Source organism: Myotis nattereri, assembly GCF_964212035.1.
Source record: "Myotis nattereri genome assembly, chromosome: 2".
NCBI classification, from domain to species: domain Eukaryota; kingdom Metazoa; phylum Chordata; class Mammalia; order Chiroptera; family Vespertilionidae; genus Myotis; species Myotis nattereri.
Window position 1 is genome coordinate 85,485,364 of NC_138076.1, and position 22,821 is coordinate 85,508,184.

Below are 22,821 nucleotides of genomic sequence, written 5' to 3' on the forward strand. Positions count from 1 at the left end.
GTAGGAGCTTCTAAAGAGAAGTCATCCTGGACTCTGAGTGCTAACATAAACTATTAACCTTATTACACTGCTGCTTAAAATATACCAACATAAACTCCTCATGCTTATAGCTCTTATATAACCTGAAAAGCAACACAAGTTTATAAATTAACTGGAAACAGAACTTAGTCAATAAAGTTCAAATTAACCACATTAAATGAATAGCATCAATAAAGTTTTGTTGAAACTAATTCATAGCACAAATACAATGCTGGCACTCTTATGGTGTAAGCATTTTTTGGTGTGGCATGCCTATCTATGCTGCCCTATGCCATGGGATGATGCAGTTCTCCCACCACTTTCCTCAGTTTAAGTTGGTGCTACACCTCCATTCATGCAAAGCTTCAAGATGTCATTTTTCCTGCACTGGAGTGAATATGATCATAACTGTGGGTGCTGGACTTATACCAGCACACTAGTGATAAGTAGATCATCCAGTTGCTCCAACTATTAAATTAAATGTATAATTTTAAATTGTATTTATGTTATAAAGATTAGACTACTATAAATTACAAAAGTTTCAAAGAGAACTTATGGATTTCGGGTTGTGAAACATCCTGTTACATCTACCATCAACCCTGGCAGCAATCTCCTATCTGACCAACCAGTCTGATCACTCTTGGTGCCTAAGAAAAGACTAACTATACCAGTCTCCAGAAATCTTGAAGAGACAGTAATATCCTGCCCAGGACAATGTAAGTATTTAAGGTAAAACACAAAAACAAGTTTCCTCCGGAAGTCATAGATGGAGGAAGGCAAAGGGCAGAGGATGACCCAGCTCCCTCCTCAACAGATCCTCCCGACGGCAGCTTATCTCCCAGCTGAGATCATCCTTTTGAACCCACCCCCCGTTGGCCGCCTGTAGTTGTATCTTCTAGAGGAAAGCCAAGCAACCAGCTACCAAAGCTCTGTTGACTCATGCATTGTTTTACAATTGGCTTGTCTCGCCTTATTTTTGTTTGGTTGGTTTTTTTGTTGTTGCTTTTTAATAGTGGTAAAGTACACATAACATAAAATTGACCATTTTAAACATTTTAATTGTATAGTTCAGTAGTCTTAAGTAATCTTCACATTGTACAACCACTCTCTTGAAGAAAATTTTCATCTTATAAAACTCTATACCTATCAAACAACTTCCCATTCCTTTTGCCTAAGCCCTTGGTAACCACCACTCTCTCTATGAATCTGACCACTCTGGATACTTCATATAAGTAGATTCATACAGTATTTGTCCTTTTGTGACTATCTTATTTCACTGAGCATGTCTTCAAGGCTCATCTATGTTGTAGCATATGCCAGAATTTCCTTTCTTTTTTCAGCTGAATAATATTCTGTTGGATGTATAGACTCCATTTTGTTTACCTGTTCATTCATGGTTGAACATGTGGGTTGCTTCCACCTTTTGGTGAGCATGGGCATACCTTGTTTTGGTTTACTGAATTAGGCAATTCTTTTCTTTCCACCACATTAACCTCTGAATTTTCTGGAAGCCTCTTTCTTCACCAGCCTCTTTTTCAGGGATTTCACAAATGTTTGGTGGAAGCTACCTTGCTCATAAGTGATAAAGGCAACCCAAAGTTAGCTGAACTTGTATGTGGAGGCTGCCATTCCATTGTGACGTCTTTCCTATGAGTAACACCTGAAATGTGCTATGACTTATGGAGGATTATTTAGAATGCTGCCAGCTAATAGCTGCCTGAGTACACACACACACACACACACACACACACACACACACACCACAGAAATTTGGCAGGTAGCCTGCTGACTTTCCAAAATCCAATCACCCAGATGCAGGGACCAATGCAGAAGTTCATTCTGACATGGACCTTTTATCTTTTGGTCAAAGACAATAACTCTTCATTTGTTTCTTCCAAGCAGTCTCATAAGAAGACAGGGTGAGTCTCCCACACCACATGAGAACTGTGTTTTCGCAAAGGGTCGGTAACCTCAGAGGCATTTTCCTCTTTCTGGGTCAAAAGCTGCTCGAGGACGCCCAGGCTTCTCTCTAGAGCCAGCTGGTCTTCTCTCCATGCAGACCTGGTACCAGGTGAAAGGAAGAACTCACAGGAGGCTAAAAAGTGAAAGGTTGATGAGTCATCTTTCCTAACAGACTTCTTAGAATTAGATGATACCCACCTACTGAGAGGAGGAAGCAAGGGGCAGAGGATTCAACACTGAGCTGAGAGCCTTAACAGAAGCCTGGATTCCAAGGTGCTTCCTTATTTTGCCAACATTATAAAGCTAATGTGAATACCAAAGGTGATGTGTGAAAATGTTTTATAAATGGTACTCCCTCTGTCCCATAATAGCAGCAAGTGAGTATTTAAACGGGAATTATTGGCAAACGCAGCTGTAAGTTATGTGGTAGCGCAAAATTGCGAAGCCTTTAATCAAAATCAATGTTTCATGACATCTGTCATTTGTTTTGACACATCTTTCAATTTTTAGGTTAATCTAATTATTACAAATTATAACTATTTTTCTAATTTCATCCACTGATCGAAATCAATTGTTTTATTTCAGTTGAATATCAACCCATTGTAAAAGTAAGATGAAAAAAAGAGAGTTTTCAAGCAAAGATCGAGTTGCGATCGTCCAGTTCTTGATGCATCAAAAGAAAAAGGAAAAGTTGCAGAAAGGTGCAATTACATTAGCTGCAAAACAATTTAAGTGCAACAGAATGACCATATCAAGAATTTGGAAACGTGCATCCGAAAATAATTGTCAAGGAGAATCTTATGCTAATGTTGATTATTTGAAAAAACAAAACTGTGGACGTAAATGCAAAGATTATGGAGAAAAACTTGGAAAACTTACACATATTCCTCTCAGCAGAAGAGGCACCATATTAGCCTTTGATAATATTTCTCCCAATAATACGTTTCTGTCACTTCAACAAGTTATGCTGGAAGCAATGAAGAATGATGGCTCCAGTAATTTTAAGCTCACGCACATAGGGAAAGCAAAGCTTCGCAGTCAAGGGATCCTACCTACAAGTTTAAAATGCAGTAATGAAATTATTGAAAAATCCAGAAACTATCTGAACACTCAAAATAAAAATTAGGAGTACTATTTTTAATTTATCGTTTAATTTAATCTAGTTTTTTGATAATAAATGTTGCATTTTATATTTATTTTCTTTTGCTACTATTATTATGGGAGAAATTACATTCATCAACTGCTACTATTATTATGGGACAGAGGGAGTAAAATGATTTACAAGAGGAAGGCATCATTACTTTATTAAATAGACAGAGAGATGATAGATGGATAGATAGATAGATAGATAGATAGATAGATAGATAGATAGATTTAACAAAAATTAATTTCTTGTATTGAAACATTTTGTTCACAATTTTAATGTTCATGAGATAGGATTTGGTCTTAGGAGTGAGTAAATAATTACACAAACCAACAGCTACATTCCCCTTGGCCTGAATCAGGTTCAGGATCAAAGGTCTGCTTTAATCAAAAGGCTCACAATCCAGAAAGCAAGCCTAAATCTGCCTCACCAAGTGCTCCTAGGGAGGGCCAGCTCCACAAACCAGTAAGAATTCCCTCCTCTTTGTTCCCAGGCAAGCTTGATTTCTACTTTTATTTCCTTCCATTCCTGGGAAGCAAGGAATGCTCACTAGGCTGGGCAATGTCAGGAGGGAGGGGGGCAAACATATGACCTGGTGCCTCAATGGTGGGCACAGGAGGGGCTACTTTTTGCCTCCCACTCATTTCTCAAAATGATCAGTGGAAATTTCAAAAACAGGAAATCTCTCCTTGAGAAGGAAATGCAAGTATGCGTCTTTCCTGTTTCATCTGGAACCTCTCATGATAAAAATTCTACTAAAAATAAGTTTACATAGGATATCAGACTATAATCTATTTCCATTCCTTCTCCTCTTCCCACACAGTGTCCTCTAGTTCTCTCGAGAAATTAAAATCTTAGTGGTTTCTTTCAATTATTCATTAATTTTTATCTGCCAAGTAGTCCTTTCTCCTGCTCTCCAGATTGTAAACTCCAACATTCACCTGACTATTGGAGTCCTACCCCAACTCTTTAATCAGCAAGAATATCAATGACACAGAAACCTCCACCTGAAAGAGAGCAGTCCCAAGTATTTCTGGAACCCCAGGGTGCCTCACACAGTTTATAAATGTGTCTACTTCCAGGGTGCTGCTGCCCTTCTCTGCCTCTCTCCACATTCTTGTAAGTCTCTGACAGCTATTCCAGGCCTTTTTTTCTTGTCTGCTCTGGGCCACTGACCCGTCACATCCAAGCTGCTTGTCCTCAGTGCACGGAGATGCTCCTGGTCAGGAAGGGCCCCTGCCAGGCCAGGATGCCAATCACACAGCTCTTCCAGTTCTGGCCCTAACCCTCACTCAGGAGCTCCAAAACCTGTCTCATCCAAATGTTTAACTCAAATCTAGCCATGAGGAAACAATTAAAAAAAATCCATAGTGAGGATTTGTAAGGCAACTGGTTTAGGGCCTTCAAAAATCTCCATGTCGTGGAAAACCACAAAAGATCATGGGATTCTAGAACAAAGGGGACTAAACAAACATGACAACTCTGAAGGCAATGAATGGTCCTGTAGTAAGTCTTGGAATTTATTTTTTAAAAGGCCATAATAGACCTTAGTGAGAACATTGAGGAAATTTGAATGTGAACTGCATATTAGATAATATTGTTGAATAAATGTTATTTATGAGTGTGAAAGTTATATTACAGTCACAAAGAATAATGCCCCTGTCCTAGGATATAAATGATAAACTATTTTGGTATAAAAGTTAGTGAGGCCTACAACTAACTCTCTAGTGGTTCAACAAAAATAAAACACACATGTGCTACACTCATGGGCATGCATATATCTTTAGAGATGGAGGGAAAGCAAATGTTACAAAATGTTAATATTAGTGAACCTAAGTGAAGAGTATATAGTATACCATTCTTGAAATTTTTTGAGGATTTTAAATCTTTTAAAATAAAGAGTTGAGGTTCATAACCCCAAGCAGAGGAGACAGATATTGTTGCATTTCTCTACTACCTTAGTTCCTCTCATCTTTCTCCAAGATGTCCATGCACTACATTTCCTACATTTCCCTTCAGGGTTTAAACAAAAATTACACAAAACAATCCATGAAACAGATATTGGTGGGAGAGATCAATGTGCTAGCTGGTCAGTAGCCCATTTATCCTGCAGATAAGTATATTCTGAATTCCAGTTTAAACATAACTGACACCCTCCTACATTTATGAATTATGGAATTCATTAATTGTATCCATTTTAGTGTATCTCTGTTGGTTGACAGAGGGTAGGAAAAGATGCCATTAGTACAGATTACTGAGACTTGAAGTCTAAAAGAGAATCTGGAGCCCCCAAACATATGCCCTCTTCAGCCAGTCCGAGCTTGCTGCAAGACTCAATATTTTCCTCCACCTGGGTAATCCTATTCTTGGCGGCTTCTGGATGATACAATATTCAATGAGAACATTAAATGTAGGTAGAGTTGAAACTTTCCAAGACCACTTTTAGAAATTACTCAAAATTCCTCTTTCTCCATAAATAGCTTCTTACTCTATGCTTTAAAAACACTTCTATTTGTATCTCTATTAGAACAAGGCAACTGGATTTCTGGCCCCTCTCCTCTCAGTCCCCAGAGGTTAGAGCCTGTCTTGCATTTCTATTTTATTTGCCCATCCTCTATTCTCCCATAGTGCCAGCAATCCCCGTTTCTCGCCATGTAAATTCATATTTCCTAAAATTAATAGCATTGTACTACTACCCCTTCTCATCATGTCTTTGTTAGGATGGCCATGCCTTTTTTGTGCTTTATCATCCTTGAACCCAAAGTCATTTGCATTTAATACACACACTGGTCACCTGCCTATCTCTCCTATTGGGACTGTGAACTCCTTGAGGCCAGAATCTATGGTCCATGTACCTTTGTGTCAATAGGCCTACCCCAGTGTCTGGTGCTATATGTGGTTTATACTGCTGACTGAATGTTCTCAAATGAACAAAGCAGGGTCCTGAGAGAGAAGAGATGATATAATTTGATGGTGAACAAGGGGAAGTAATTGGGAGCCAAGTGGATGGAGGGAGCCTCCTATGAGTTTATGAGATGATACCTAGCAGCAGTATCGAGCATTGGGATCAGCTGGGGGTGGGGGAAGAGAGAATGGAAGAAGTCGTTATCAATAGACTCTGAAGAATACTTTTCAATGCCCCAGGCCCTATAATTGCCAGTTCAAGAATCTTCTTGGGCCTTCCAGAAAATTTTAAAATCTAGACAAATCACATATTATTATTATATTTGTGTTTGAGCCTGTCAGTTTGGTCTCCCCGGTTTGAACTTCCCTCATCGGCGAAGACCACAGTTTGTGTTTGCCTTTAATTCTGGCAGCCCCTACAGAATGCTTCCTTACCAATAGCAGGTGCCTAGAGAATGTTTGGTGACTTGCAGATCATGTTCTTTGACATTGAAATAATCTTTAAACATGGGAGTGTCTTTAAATAGTTTTGACTAAGTTTTAGGCAAACAGTCCCAATAAAATTATATTCATTCAAGTTTTTAATTTTCATCCCACTATCCTCAGGGATATTACAGCCTCTTACTGGATATGCTTCTAAGAGTCAAGAGCACATCAATGGGAGAAAAGGTGCTGAGTGAGCACCAGGCTAGCAGGTGTTCCAGTGCTGCTTCCAGGGGCCGGGGGGGGGGGGGGTCGGGGGGCGGGACGGGGTGGAGGGGAGGCTTGTCTTTCATCCTAATTTACTGTGCATTGTCAAGGCCATTTCCTTCACACTCACAACTATCCCTTCCTCATTCTTAAGTCAGTTAGGGTCAGGGCAATTAATACAACAGAACTGCAGTCTTCTCATCTGGAACAAACACCCTAAATGAACTCAGGAAGCTGAAATAAGAGAGTCCAGACTTGCCCCGAGAAGCTCATAAGCTCCACAATAAAAAGCAGAGGAACTTGTAAGAGATACACAGATGTAAAGACATCTTTCTAACACACATAAGATGATAGCCAATACTTCCTGAACATGTGTCCGATGCCAGAAACTTTTAAAACATTATCTCATTCAACTACACATAACACTACAAAATAAACATTATTAATCCCATTTCACTAATAAGAAAATTGAACTCTCAAAGAAGCCAAGTATTTTGGCCAAGATTTTTCAGCTGGGAAGTAAAGGAGCCAAGATTCCAGGTCTTTCTGGTTTCAATTCAGTGCTCATCGGCTGAACCAACCATTTTCCACACATAAAAACAAGAAACCCACACAGAGCACCGTATCCACCAGGGTACCATCAGAAAACAGAAACTTCACTCGTAATTTTAACACCAAAAATGTAATCTAGAGAACTGGTTCAACAGGCACTGGGAGACCGAGAAGGCAAACAGGGAACCTGAGGTGACAAAAGCTAGTAACTGTAGGAAGTAGCTAACAAATACCTCGAGGGCAGGGGGAACGCAGGGCACGGGCTGGAGACATCAAGTCCTAGAAGCTTGCAGAAGGGGCCCTCAGAGCTGGGGCTCTGGCTTCTGAGGTGAGGGCGCTGCTGGGCTGGTGCCCGGCTAGTGCTGCTTTCAGCAGGACTGAAAGAGATTGGAACCAAGGCTGCTTCTGGGGTGAAAGGTCACCACTTACAAAAAGGACAAGTCCCGTCCCCCCTCCTGTGGCCACCAACTCTCCCTGGAGTGTCACTAAGTGGCAAAGGAGACATGTAGTTAACAGAGACCCAGTCCCAGCCCCAGCCCAACAGAGCAGGGAACAGCAGCGTGGGTTTGGGCTGAAAAAGAATGGCTTCCCAATCAGCACTGGTGGGTTATGTGTAAGCTCCAGTGCAAGTGGTCTGGGGTGAGGGCGCTGACCATCCCTGCAACACTATCAGCTGCCATTATTGAGCACCTACTGTGTAGCACTCACCATGTTCCATTCTTTTCACACATTGATATCTTTGTTCCCCACAACCTATGAGGCAGGTACTACTGTCTTACCAATCTCACCGAGGCAGAAGCTAATATTTAGAGATGCTAAAGTTAGGAAAAGAAAGGACCACAATTCAAAACTAGGTTTATTTGGATGTTAAGATTTCACTATACCCACCCATATTTGTTTGTTAGGGTTTCGTAACAAATTACTACAAACTGGATGGCTTACAACAAGGAAACTTTATTTTCTTACAGTTCTGAAAACCAGAAGTGAAAAACCAAGCTGTTTACAGAACATGCTCCCTCTGAAATTTCTAGGAGAGAAGTCATCCTTGCCTCTTCCAGTTCCCAGTGGATCTATCAGCCCCTTGACTTGTGGCCACATCACCCCAGCCTCTGCCTCCATCACCACAAGGACGTCTTCCCTCTGTGGAGCTGTGTCCTATCTCTTATGAAGACACTTGTCACTGGGTTTAGGGCCCACCCAGGTAATCTACAGTGACCTCTAAAGATCTTTAACTTAATTACATCTACAAAGATGCTTTTTCCAAATAAGGTCACATTCACAGGTGTGGGGGTTAGGATGTGGGCATATCTTTTTGGGGGCCACAATTCAAGCACTATACTCCCATACCAAGTAAAATTACTCCTTTACTTTTGAAAATGATGTCAGCAAAACCACTTAAAATAAAATCTGTACTCTTATAGCATTTTCAGATTTTAAAACAATGTTTTGTGCTGTCTGCAGTACTTTTAATATTTGGTGTTTCTGCCCTCGACATTTTTATCTCTTCCCAAAGACAAACACTCAGTGCCATCTCCTGCAGCTCCTGCCATCTGGAAGAGCCATTCTGTATGTCTTCATCTCATCAACTCAGGTTCTCATTCCAAATCTCACCTGGAAATATCCTCCCTCCTCCCTTGTTTCTACATGACTGCTTTTCTGTGACTTGACTTCCATTAGCATTCGCCTCGTGCAGTCCCTAAATTCAGTGGACACACCTAATCAAAAGGTTATTATTTCAGATGAGAGTGCTTCATCTACCAAGGGCAGAAGGCTCTTAAAGCTTCCATCACGGTTCCACCCTCCTTCCCCAAGCATCTGTTCCATATCTCAGCCTTGGGAAAGGTACCTTCTAATGACAGTTTTTCTTCTTGGTTGAAAGGATTGAGTAATCTGTTTTGCAATTCACCTGTTTGAGAATATAGTTTGGAAATTTATGTACATTAGAGATGTGCTTCTTGTGTGCACGTGAAGGGCAAAAAGATTTCTCAAAACGAGCAGACATGTGAACTCAGGGCCCCTAATGCATCAAGATTAATAAAATGCATTTCATTTGCCTGATTAAAAAAACAGACAGGATGCCTTCTCTCCTATGTAAATACATCAGACCCATCTATTAGGGTCTGACATACTTCTAGCGAATATTCTCAGCATACCAAGTACTATAGCCTTTGAATTTAATTCTGAAGTTCATAAATTTTTCTTCTTAGAAGGAAAGGGCATGAATATTTTAGTAAGAAACATTTTGAAACTCACCCAAGTTTTTCTCTGCCCAAGTATATCAATATCAAAACCATCACTATCTGCTTAGAATTTAATTTTCAAAAAGTATTTCTTGCCTCCACAGATGTGGATATTTATGTTAATGCATTGTTCCTTCCTCTTTCCCCACAAAATTCTTGCAAACATTTTCTTCTTCAGGTATGCTTTAGACATTCATCAAGATAATTCCTCAGCATTTCATTTATTTTCCTCAAGCTCTTCCTTATCTATGGTTTCATATTTTACTGTTTTTAAGACAGTGGATGAAAAAGCAAAATGGATTATTTCATACTTATTACCCTCTCCTTTCTTATGACCAGCAAAAGACCAAACTCTGCCTATTCCCTTTGCATTTTTCTTTTTGGTATATTAACAGAAAAATTAATGTCTTCAATTACTCTTCTCAAGTCATTTGTGATAAGAGTAATACTTACTAAGTATGTCTGCCTGCTGGTGTTACTCTTTAACTCTGTCTATTTGGGGTTTGGAGTGGGGAGGATGAAGGTGTAATAAGGACTTAACAAGAGGGGGCCTTCATGGGGAATCCTAGCCCAATATGTGACCATGAATCCAAATATTTCTGCTGTAACACTCAAAGGTAGAACACCCCCCAAGCTCCATTGATATGTTTACCCACGATGTTAATTCATAAATAAGCCATGAACGTTATAGTAGGGGCAGGATGTTTTCCTAGTCCCATTTTCCAGAGGTCATGGGCCACTGGGGCATCGTACCTTTACAAGGACCTGGGGTCCCTCAGGAAGCAGCAGTCAGCCATTCTGCTCTCATCTTACCCCTGGAAAAAGGGAGGGCCTAGTACAGAGCCCAAACTCCCAATGATCAAGTTTATATTTAGCATTACTTCTTTCAATGACAGGAACTAGCCAAGATTTCATAGTCCTCATATAGTTTCTCCAAGAGGCAATTTCCAAAAAAAAAAAAGGTGGAAATACTAGTTATTTTGTTTATTGCTCCGTTTTTCTGCTCACAACCCAGCTATCTCTTCCATAGCAAGTGTCTTGCCTACAGCTCCAGCCAAACAACCTGTTACTGCTGTGGCTGAGAACAAGGTGCATGAATGGGTACTTTGTGAATTCTGTGGCTTGTTGGTATAAGGAAGGTGAAAATGGGACCCAGAGAGAAGGGAAAAAAAATTCTCTGCTCCTCACCCAGACTAAACTTTTACTCCTGTCTTCTCCATCTGCAGAAACTTACCACCCTGCAAGAAAGTCCACAAATGTCAGTGTGTAAGGTGTGTAAGCCCCAGTTTTTATAAAACACTGAAGGTTTATGAGAATGTGGTATATAGTTGTTGGTGGGAAAGTGGGACAGGGTGGTTCAGCCATAGGTTTCATTTAGGCCTTTGTTATGTTTGAGGGATTTCAAAGTTTCATACAGGCATCTCTTATTATACACACAGAGAGAAGAGGCACTTGAGGATGGAAACAGAGATTGCAGTGATACTACTACCAAGCCAAGAGTACCAGGAGCCACCAGAAGCTGGGAGAGAGGCATGGAATTAATTCTCCCTCAGAGCCCCTGGGAGGAATCAACCCTGCAAACACTTTAATTTCGGACTTCCAGCCTTCAGAACTGTGAGAGAATAAATGTCTGTTGATTTAGCCATCACATTGGTTGTTATTTGTTGTGCTAGCCCTAGCAAATAGTACAGATTTTTGCCTAGCGGGTGAGGAAGCGTATGCTTTAATGAGTAACAAGGGATATGGATTTATTATAACATCTCATGGATTTAATAAAAATTTTGACCAAAAGTTATTGAACACCAATTACTTGCCAGCCTCTGTTCTTTTGCTGCTTTTATTCCAGTGGCAGCCTTAACCCATAAACCAATGCTAGTGGATGCCTACCTGCAACGGAGATGAGTGTTCTGAGGGGAAGGAGTGGGTTCTATGAGAGTATACCATTGAAGGAGGCCAGCCTCCAGTGAGGTGTCAGCAAGGGTTCTCTGAGGAAGTGAGGGCACATCAGCAGGACTCAGGGAGGCTTATCCTGCGGCCCTTTTCTTCCTGCTAAACAATACACATGCTGGTGGGTGCTTTTCTAGTCAAAGTGAACGCACCTTTCTATGCTTTACATTATGTTTTGTGAGATTCCTGATACAATGACGGTTTACTACACGGAGTTTGGGATTGACTCATTTGAGAAACAGTGGAAAGAGGGCTCTCATTTTCTTTTAAGCCAGTATATTCGGTCTTCTCCTGCATCTTCATCCATCCTCAATGCTTCAGATCCAAGTGTTTTCCTCAGACCTCAGGAAATATGATAGGTGGGGGAGGAGAATGGACTCCACATTCAAGTAAATTTTAGAAAAGTATGTTAAACAAAAAGAGATGGGTCCCCTGGACACAGACAATAGTGTGGTGAAGGCCTGGGAGAGGTGGGAGCAGGGTGCAGGGGGTCAATGGCGGGAAAAAGGGAGACATCTGTAATGCTTTCAATAATAAATGCAAATTTTAAAAGAGAGAGATGGGTTCTTATCTGTAAGGCTTCTTTAATATACTTGTATTATGAACCTCCACATGGGTAATATAATATGCAACATCCCCAAAATATTTGGGCCCTTTGATCAAAGAGCAGTTCATGGAACTAGTGTTTCATGTGCCACATGTTGAGGAACGCTAACTCAGAGCAACTATCAGGTTGAACAATGATTGCTTTCCATTTTATTCTCTCCTCTTTCTTCTAAGGTGCTCTTCCAACAACCCTCAGAACAGAATTGGGCATCCCATTCCCAGGACATTCCTGTCCAGGACAGCGAGACCCCAAGTTGGTCCTCATTGGAACATGAGGGGCTGCTGTCACATCCACAAATGAAAATCATCATCTAAATGTGGTAAATGCAAAAGGAAAAGTCCAGGAAGGACCTTTGTAGAGAGGCTCCCCTTGCACCTTTCTGACTGTTGCTCCCACACACACCCTGAACCATGTAAAGATTTGGAAGTAGAGAGTCCACAAAGGTGTTAGTAGAAACATAGGTAACAAATAGATCTGGTGACCAACAGTCCTTTCGCATAAGACAAGCCAATCTCCAGGAAGAAGCACCTGTGATTAAGACATGTTCTATATGTGAGCTAACATTTCTTGGCAGTGTTTTGTTTATCCTGGAATACACAACTACAAGCATTGAAGTTGAAGAAGCAAAAAAAATAAATAAATAAACAAATACATAACCAGAGCAATACATATTATTACATGTGACAGATCCATTTCAGTTCCCCTAACAGTGTCCTAAATGTCCTCATTTCCATACACACTTCACCAATGACTCACTCTTTACACTCTCAGACAAGTTATATAACTTCCCTGTGCTGCAGTTTCTCCATTTTCAACTGGGAGAAACAACTTTATTGTATGTTCAAGGCACATGATTATAAAGTGCCATGAAATCCTTGTGTAAATGGTACTGTGCGGGAACAGGCCAGTCTAACAAGAAAGCTAAACCAAAGAGAGCATCAGCCAAGTCAGGAATTCCCCTGAAGATTAGAGATTGCTGCAACTTCTTGCATAAAAGCTTGGGTAACACAGATCTCAGAGAGAACACACTGCCTGCTTAAGAGTAGCTTGGCACAGCAGAAAAGATGTGGACTTTAGGTTTGAATCTTGGATCTGCAGCTGATGGCTGCACAAAGCCAGGTGACTTCAGACAACTCACTCTTCCATTAAATAGGGATAAAGACACCTGCCTTGCAGGGTATTTGTAAGGGATACAGATAAACATGCAGAATCATTGGAACATAGATGCCCAATAAATAGAGGCTATTTTACCTCTATATTTTTGCATCTTATTCCCAAACTAATCCCAACCTTATCCCCATCCACACTCTCCCTCCTACATTAACTCAGGCTTTATACTGATGGGGGAGTCAGTAGAGTAGCCAAGGGCATCAGAAGCTGTTTGTTGGCCTTTGATTTCTGAATTGCTCATTTATTCATTTAGCAAGTATTTCTTGAGCATCTACTAGGTGCCAAATACTTTATCTGGTCCAAGTTGCTTTCCAACACTATCAACGTCCACTGTTAATCAGACCCCCCCCGACCCCTCAGGTTCTCCTTTCTTCACTGTTCCAGGTCCACACTCAGCCCTGAACTTCCCTCAGGCCATCGGGACAGTTGTGCAGACTGTGGACTATACAACTTTTGAGGCAGCATCCACATTACAGTTTTTCCTTTTTGTTGTCCTGCCTGCCTACATATACCTATGGATCTTTCTAATGTTATGCTAATAAATTAATACAGTAAATTTTGAGAACCAGGCTAAGAACCATATGGAGGAGAGCAAAAACTCCTGTAAGGCCTGGCTCTTCCCAGCATGCAGATCTGCATGCGGTTTGGAGGGCTTTAGGACTTATTAACATTATTAATCAGTATCGTGAAAATATATCTTCATTTTCTTTAATGCTCAAGGGAATCTGGTGAAAAATGTTATCATTTCAATTTTACCAATGAAGAAACAAGATCCTGAGAAATTAAATAATTTGTCTAATGTCATAAAGCCAATGGCTAAGCTACGAGAAAAATTCAGTTCTTTTGACTCCCACTCCTTTTTCCTCATGAGGTTGGTGGTCCTGCAACTCTGTCCAATAGAACTTTCTGTGATGACAGCAATGTCCCCTATCTGCACTGTGTATTATGGTAGCCACCAGCCAAATGTGGCTATTGAGCATGTGTCGCTAGTGAAGCCAAAGACCTAAACTTTTTTATTTTATTTCATGTTAATTAATTTAAGTGTAAATCACCACATGTGAATAGTGGCTACCAAATTGCACAACAAAGGTAGGCCTTAGTGCTAAATCAGGCTGCACAGAGAAGGCTCCTCTTCTCTCCACGGGTACCATCCCCCAAAGCCATCCCTTCTTTATTCCAAGCCCAGGCCCAAATGAACCCATTCATGAATAATCACGATACCCCCAGAAGCCTTAAAGAGGGAGCTGACCTTAGACATGGCCAGAGTCCACAGGCTGCTCCAGTGGTTTGAGGGCAGCTGGGAACAAAAGGGCCAACCCACCCAATGATCATTTGCTTTTCCCCATCCGTGCGTACCTCCAGGTCATGGCTTTGAAGGAAGGTAAAAGCTAATGTCACTACTAAGCCATTCTCACTCTTGGAAATTGATTAGCTGGTCAGTCACATCTCTTGGCCCTAAAGGAGCAAGCAGATCCCAGGAATGAGATACAGGCTTTGAGAGAGAAAGGAAACGCTAAGTGGCAATGCATAGGACAGAAGCAAGGATGAAAGGCCTCCAGTAGAACCTAGTCCAAAGTCTTCATTTATTTACCCAATACAAACTGTTAAACTAATGTTTAAATTAACTGGATTTCCAATATTTAAGCACAGTGAAATTTCAAGTAAAAATTGGTTTTCCCACTCCTCCTGGAATCTGGGCCATCTTGTAATAGCCTGTATCCTTAGCATCCTTAGCATTAATCACTCAGAGCAGTAGCGGCTGCCCTGTTGAGAGGGACAAAGTGCTGTCCAGTCCTCTGCCGCCCCCACCACTGGTTTCTCACAATATCCTTCTCTACTCACTTGGCTGACCTGGTTTGCATCTGCAGGCATTTAGGGTTGTGATCCCAGCCTGGGCAAAGTGTCTCTGCAAGGGCTGGGGTAAGACCACCCACTGCTCAGTTGGTATCTGGAGGCCCAGGGTGTGTGGCTGGGGAGAGGATAGAGAAAAGGAGGGCTCCCCTCTATCAGAGGGGAGGGCTGAGGGAGAGAGTGAGAGCACACTGAAATGAACACAACCACCTCCACACTCTGCCTTCTGCCTCACCTGCACCAAGAGGAGCCAGGCGGTTCCTGGAACATCTTGATCTCCAGCCCTCAAAGCTTTTTTCCTCTCCTTTCCTCCAGTACCAAGAACAATGCCAACCCCACAAGCAAGAACTCAGAAAATGTGAGTCATTCACAAAAAAATGCGCCCAATTCGGAATGCCTCCATCAGACTCCCCTGGTTATTGCTTCAACCTGATATTCTCCACGCTGAGCGCTTCTCTATACTCGCTCCTTAAGCTCACCCTGGATCTCTGTAGTCATTCCCCACTCAGATGGGTTCTAAATCCCAGGCCTCCACCACCTGGCTGACCCAGCCAAGTCCTAGCACAGCACAGGGCACCATTCCCTCTCGTCTCTCAGCATGGTCCTGGAAGCTGGCTCAAAAACTGGTACCCAGTGTCTGACTTGAACACTTTCTCTCTCCTTCCTTTCATCTTTCAGTCTGTTCACTTGAGATTTTCTCCAGACAGAGGGGAAGGAATATGGAAGGTCACTGGATCATAAGCTCTCTGGAAATATGAACTATGCATTTTTATTTTTGTACTACCTATGGCACAGAGTAGGGATTCTCCAGGTGAAGTGTGAATAGGAGCAAAAACAATTTGGTTAACAGCAGCAAGCAGGAGAAGAAGACAAGGGACCCTAGACTAAGGAAGGATACAGGTTCAAAACTGCTATATTTTTTACTACTGGTATGAGTTGGTTCACATAAGCTATCTGAGCATATATTTCCTGGACTCATCCTGTCTAATAAAGAGGGAATATGAAAATTGACTGTCACACCATCACAAAGATGATGGCGCCCATAGCCACAAGATGGTGGTGCCCAGTCCTCTCAGCCCCACCTGGGTCCAATAGTCCTTTAAGCCCAGCTGGGGGGTAAGGGGCGGCAGACACACAGTGCAGCCGGACCCACCTTCAGCGCCCCCGCTGCCCATGGCCGGCCCAAGGTATAGGCAAGCCTCAGATGTCGGCTGCCCAGCCTCACAGGGCCGCCTGAGGCTCAGGTAACCAGGGCCAGCCAAGGCTTGTGCTACCGGCAATGGCAGCAGCAGAGGTGTGATGGGGGCATCACCTTCCCCTGATTGTCGGGTCACCTCCCACACCTGAGGGCTCCCAAACTGTGAAAGGGGCAGGCTGGGCTGAGGGACCCCCCCCCCTCCAGTGCATGAATTTTCATGCACCTGGCCTCTAGTAAAAAATAATTAACAATATATACCCTGTTGTTGATTGGTGCAATCCTTCAGCCTTCAGAATATTACTTGGCAGCAAAAAGCATAAAGATATTTAAGAACATTGGCTCAGTGATTGCAATCTTAGGAGCTCATTTTAAGGAAGTAGTTCTGCAGAAACAACACTGTTAGGTACATGAAGAAGTTTATTCAGAATTATGGTAAATAATGAAATATTTAATGTTACCTAAACTCTCCACAATAGGGAAATAATTACCCATCTATATTATTTAAACATGATGCATGATTTTTAAATAATTAATATATATGAAGAATATATATGAAGACTATCTAAACACAAATAATTTATTATCTTCAATACTGCAAGAGTATCCTCCTCCTCCTCCTTCTTCTTCTTCTTCTCCTCCTCCTTCTCCTTCTTTCTTTTTCTCCTTTAATCTTTACTTCAGGAGTGAGGATATTTTCCCCATTGATTTTTAGGAAGAGTGGAAGGCAGAAGGTAGTGGGGAGAGAGATAGAAACATTGATGTAAGAGAGAGAGACATAAATTGGTTGCCTCCCACAGGCACTGGGAGTGGGGGAGAAAGGGATTAGACCTGCAATCCAGGTACATGCCCTTGACCAGGAATAGAACCTGAGTCCCTCCAGTGCAGTCTGATGCTCTAACCATTGAAGCATGCCAGTCAGGGGTACAAGAGTATTTTTTAAAAAACAGAATTTGTTTATATTGTTGCCCTGCTTAAAATTATTCATTGGTTAAAAATTCAGAAGTAAGATGGCTGACTTAATGTTTATGTATATAAGAAACTGCCAAACTGTCTTCCAAAGTGAATGTCTGACAATTCCAGTTCCTCCACACCCTCCCCAGCTTGTTATGTTCAGTCTCCTTGATTTTAGCATGCTCATAGGTGTTCACTGGTATCTCAATGTGGATTTAATTCACATTTATTGGTGATTAATGATGCTGAACATATTTTCATGTGTTTATTAGATATTTGTATAATTATTTACTTAAGAAAAATTAAAACTCATGTTGACAAAAAGGTTTGTACATGAATGATCATATCAACTTTAAAATAGTCTAAAACTGGAAATACCAATATTCATCAGCAGATGACAAATTGTGGTATGCTGAGACAATTGAATATTGCTTAGCAATAAAAAGGAATAAACTTCTGATACACCCAACAACATGGATGAATCTCAGAGACATTATGCTGAGTATAAGAAGCCAGATATAAAAGATAACATGCTGGCCCAGCTGGCGTGGCTCAGTGGTTGAGCATCTACCTATGAACCAGGAGGTCACGGTTCAATTCCCTGTTGGGGCACATGCCTGTGTTGCAGGTTTGAACCCCAGTGTGGGGTGTGCAAGAGGTAGCCAATCAATGATTCTCTGTCATCATTGATGTTTCTCTCTCCCTCTCCCTTCCTCTCTGAAATGAATAAAAATCTTTTTTAAAAGATAACATGCTGTACAATTGTATCAATGTGAAATTCTAGCACAAGCAGAATTAATGTATTGTGATTGAAAACAGATCAGTGGTTACTTGGAGCTGGGAATGGAGGAGGGTGTTGGACTGCAAAGGGGCACCAGAAACTTGGGAGACATGGAATGTTCTATGTCTTAATTGGGACAGTGGTTACAAGGTTGCTAAAATTCATCAAACTGCTCACTTAAAAAGAATGCATTTTATTGTATTTTAAATATACCTCAATAAAGTTAATTTAAAAGAAAAAGTATTCAATTGTTTCTCAATACTTCAAATATAGTAAAAATGTTAGTACTCTACACAAGCCCCCTTTCTAGCTCTCTACCTTGATTTGCTGCTAGAATCCCACCCATTTTGCTCCAGTCACACTGAAACACCTGCTGCTTCCCAGTCACCATATTTTTTCATGTCTCTATATCTTTACTGATGCTATTCCCACTTCCTGAAATTCAAATTCCACCCCCTGCCACCTTGTAACCTAATCGCTCCTACTCATCCTTGAAAACCAACTCAATCCTTCCTGAAATACTTTCTAAGGCTGGATACAGTACCCTTCTGATGTGTTCTGATAGCATCCTGTATATACCTCTAGTCTAGCCTGATGCTTCCACACTGTGGTATCATAGTTAATATTCTTATCTGTCTCCCTCACATGGCTCTGATTATCTTAAAGCCAGAATCTGCCTTTTTACATTCTAAATCCCTAGCACAAAGCTTGGCACAGGCTGCTTTAAAAATTTTGAATGAATGAATGAATGCCCTGTGAGTATCAAATAAGGTCAAGGATGTGATTCCCTCTACTCTATTATTTGGGCGTTTGATTTGGCCCCATACTATAGTTGTGTGGCCAAGGCTATGCCCTCTGATGACTTCCACCTCCAGCTCAGGGTATAGCCAGTAAAGAGAGCTTTGCCAGTTCCTGTCTTGGTATCCAGCTGGCAAGCCTTCCAAGATGACATGAGTTCTCAAGCTCCCTGAGAGCAGTCAAAAGGAGCTTGACTCCAGTGATTCACTGAGCTAACAACAGGTGGTGGCTGCACTCCCTGTGGGTAGCACACCTCAAACCACAGCTATTCATTCCTACAACATTTTTTACTATTCCACATAGGAAACAACCTAAGTGCCCATCAGCAGATGAGTGAATTAAAAAACTGTGGTACATCTACACAATGGAATACTATGCTGCGGTAAAAAAGAAGGAATTCTTACCATTTGCAACAGCATGGATGGACCTGGAGAGCATTATGCTAAGCGAAATAAGTCAATCATAGAAAGATGAATATCACATGATCTCACTCATTTGTGGAATCTAATGAACAACATAAACTGATGAACAGAAACAGACCCAGAGACAGAGAAGCATCAATCAAACCATCAAACCTCAGAGGTAAGGTAGGGGAGGGTGGGGGTAAGGGGGAGAGATCAACCAAAGGACTTATATGCATGCATATAAACCTAACCAATGGACACAGACACCAAGGGGGTGAGGGAATGAGTGGGGGGTTGGGGGTAATGGGGGAGGGTGGTGAGGACACATATGTAATACCTTAATCAATAAAGAAAAAAATTAAAAAATATATTTATTAATTGGTTTATGTAACCTAATTGTATTTTCACTTCTAAGAATATCCGTTTTAGTTTAGTGTGCATTAATTTATGAATATTCTGAGTAGATGTCACCAATGCCTTCCCAGGCAGACCCAAGGCAGCAATGCCCTCATTCTCAGAATCACTTGGCCATTTACTTGCTGACATAGAGTTGGAGCAGCTCCTTTGTTTTAAAAAAAAAAATCTTTATTGTTGAAAGTATTACATAGGCCCCCTTTTTTCCCCATTGATCCCTTCTAGCCCACCCCTGCCTCCCACCCCAAGCCTTTACTACCCTATTGCCTATGTCCATAGGTTATGCATATATGCATACAAGTTTTTTTGGTTAGTCTTTTCCCTCCCACCCCCACCTTCTCTCTGAGATTCGACAATCTGTTCCATGTTTCTATGTCTCTGGATCTATTTTATTCAATAGTTTATTTTGTTCATTATATTCCACATATGAGTGAGATCATGTGATACTTGTCTTTCTCTGACTGGCTTATTTCCTTTAGCACAATACTCTCCAGGTCCCTCCATGCTGTCTCAAAGGGTAAGAGATCCTTCTTTTATATTGCTGCATAATATTCCATGGTATAAATGTACCATAGCTTTTTTATCCACTCATCTACTGGTGGGCACTTTCCATATCTTAGCTATTGTAAATTGTGCTGCTATGAACATAGGGGTGTATATATTTTTTCTGACTGGTTCCTTAGAATATATTCCTAAAAGTAGGATCCCTGGATCAAACGGCAGTTGCATATTTAATTTTTTGAGGAAATGCTATACTGTTTTCCATAAAGACTGCATTTCAGTCTGCATTCCCACCAGCAGTGTAGGAGGGTTCCCTTTTTCTCTACATCTTTGCCAGCATTTGTCATTTGTTGATTTGTTGATGGCATCCATTCTGACAGTGAGGTGATACCTCATTGTTGTTTTAATTTGCATCTCTGTAATGATCAGTGACTTTGAGCATTTTTCATCAGCTCTTTTCCATGATGGTGATGCATTTTCTTCATCCTTGCCGGAGTTCTAACAAGAATCAGCCACAATTCTGCCAAACCTCCCTCCCTTTCACTCCCTGACTGCTTCACCAACTGCATCCTAGCACCTGAATTCCATCAACACACCTCCTGCACACATGCCCACTTGATGAAGAAGGACAAATTCTCTAGAGGTCATTATCTTGAATAAAGAAAACAAAGACATTTTATACCCTGCAGCTTCTCCTACTTTTGTTTCAAAAGTGCTTTTCCTTCTGTTTTGGCCAGAGTTCATTACAGAGCCATCCAGCCTCCAGTCCAGCATGATGGTCACTATGACCTCTTTTACCGTATGAAGGCTGAAGGTTAACCTAGCAAAGTAAAGGTTAATGAAGAACCTTCTCCAAGTTAGTGCTCAAAGGTAAGTGGACGAACCTCTGGAGGGGAGAGTGGAGGAAGGCTGATGAGAAGGGGAAATAACATTAAACATGGAGTTGGATTTTCAAATACATTTTTCAAGTTACTGAGGAGGATTCCTTTGTTCATTCATTTGTTCATTCCTTCAAGCTGGCTAGGTCTCCCAGAAAATGGCCAAGTGTCTCCTCATCTCTAACGTGGGCCCAGGGATCTGGCTCTGGCAGGGACTCCAAAGTCCCCGTACCCCCACCCACTCCAGTACTTATCCTGGAGAATAATGTTTGTGGACATTCAGCTCCACTGACAGCTCAAATGTGGTTATTTTGGAAGAGGGCCAAGAGACGGAATAGTCATTATCAGCAATCTGTTCTCTGAAAAATCTGAGCCATGTGAACAAACAACCTAAGCTTCACATGCTGTGAGGGGGTAAAGGAGGATTAGAATGTTTGCTCATATTTTCCTAAAATATCCAGTGAACCATGAACCTGAGCTCCACACCTGAGGCAAACTGGGAATAGCTGTTTGAAGACAACACAGGTTAGAAAACAATCCACACATGTTCTGTGACTTGGGCCAGCCCCACAGAGATTTCTGGCAGTGTTTTATGGGTGACTAACACCGGTTCCAAGCACAGCTTTTCTGAGGGTGAAGATTGGACTTCTCAACTGTCTGCCACGCTCGCTTCAAAATTCTTTGCCAGGTGGGATCTGGGAGAAAACTCTGGCAAACAACAGAGCTCTTAAGATGCTTATATCATTGTCTGCTCTATGCTCTCTCCTCTTGGTCTGTTGGCATATCTCTCACGGAGGAGGACAAGAGAGAGCATGTGCAACGTAAGACAGAAAATGTACTCATTTATTCCACAAACATCTGTGGCACTCCTCCCTCCGCGTGGGGCCATTGGGGAGTACCAAGATGACTAAGCTGCAATTGAATAAGGGAAGATATGAAAAAAAATAATTAAAATAATGCAGCCAAGTGCTGATTAAGGTTTGTACCAAGGACCGTGAGAACACAAAAAAAGAAATAATTAACTTTGTCAGAGGGAGTCAAGAAAGGCTGTGTAGAGGATGACCTCTGAGCCGTAATTTAATGGGTGAGTTGAAATGTTCAGCTGGGAAAGGCATTCCAGGCAGAGGGAGCAGCAGACACAGTGGTATGGAGGCATGAAAGCCCATATGTGTGGTGTGTCTGGGACACAGGATAAGCAAAGGACATGGGGAGGGTATGAGGCTGATATAGTGGATGAGCATCAAATGTGAATGCATGTAAGTCACATTAAAGGGTCTAGCTTTAATTCTTTGGGTAAAACAGAGGATTTGGGGCATGGGTATGATTGACCAGATTTTAGAAAGACATACCAGGCAGCAAGTAAAGTGGGACATGGAGAAAGAAGGTCAGAGGCCTGTACCATAGGCCAGCTAAGAGAAAATGAAAGCCCTAATCAGTTCATTGTGGGGAAATGGAGAGGGCAGCCAGGCACAGGGCCTTTGGGAAGTGGAGTCAACAGCACTCGGAGACCAGCTAGATTTGGAGGGTGAAGCAGGAAGAGCCAAAGGGGATTCTGAAATTTCCAAACTGTCCATCTGAGCCAGTGATTGATGGTGCCACTCGACTAGGAACTTGAACACAAGAGGCCGAAACTGAGAGATTAAGTCCTGCTCATGCAAAATGTTTGTGGTACAGTAATAGGACATCAGACAGCCTAGGCAAATAAGTTTACTTTTATTTAGACACTATTTTTAAATCAGCTGCTCTAAAGTCAATGTTCCCTTTATTGTGAGTGGTATTAGATGTGCTTTTTAGGGAGATAGGTAAGTAGA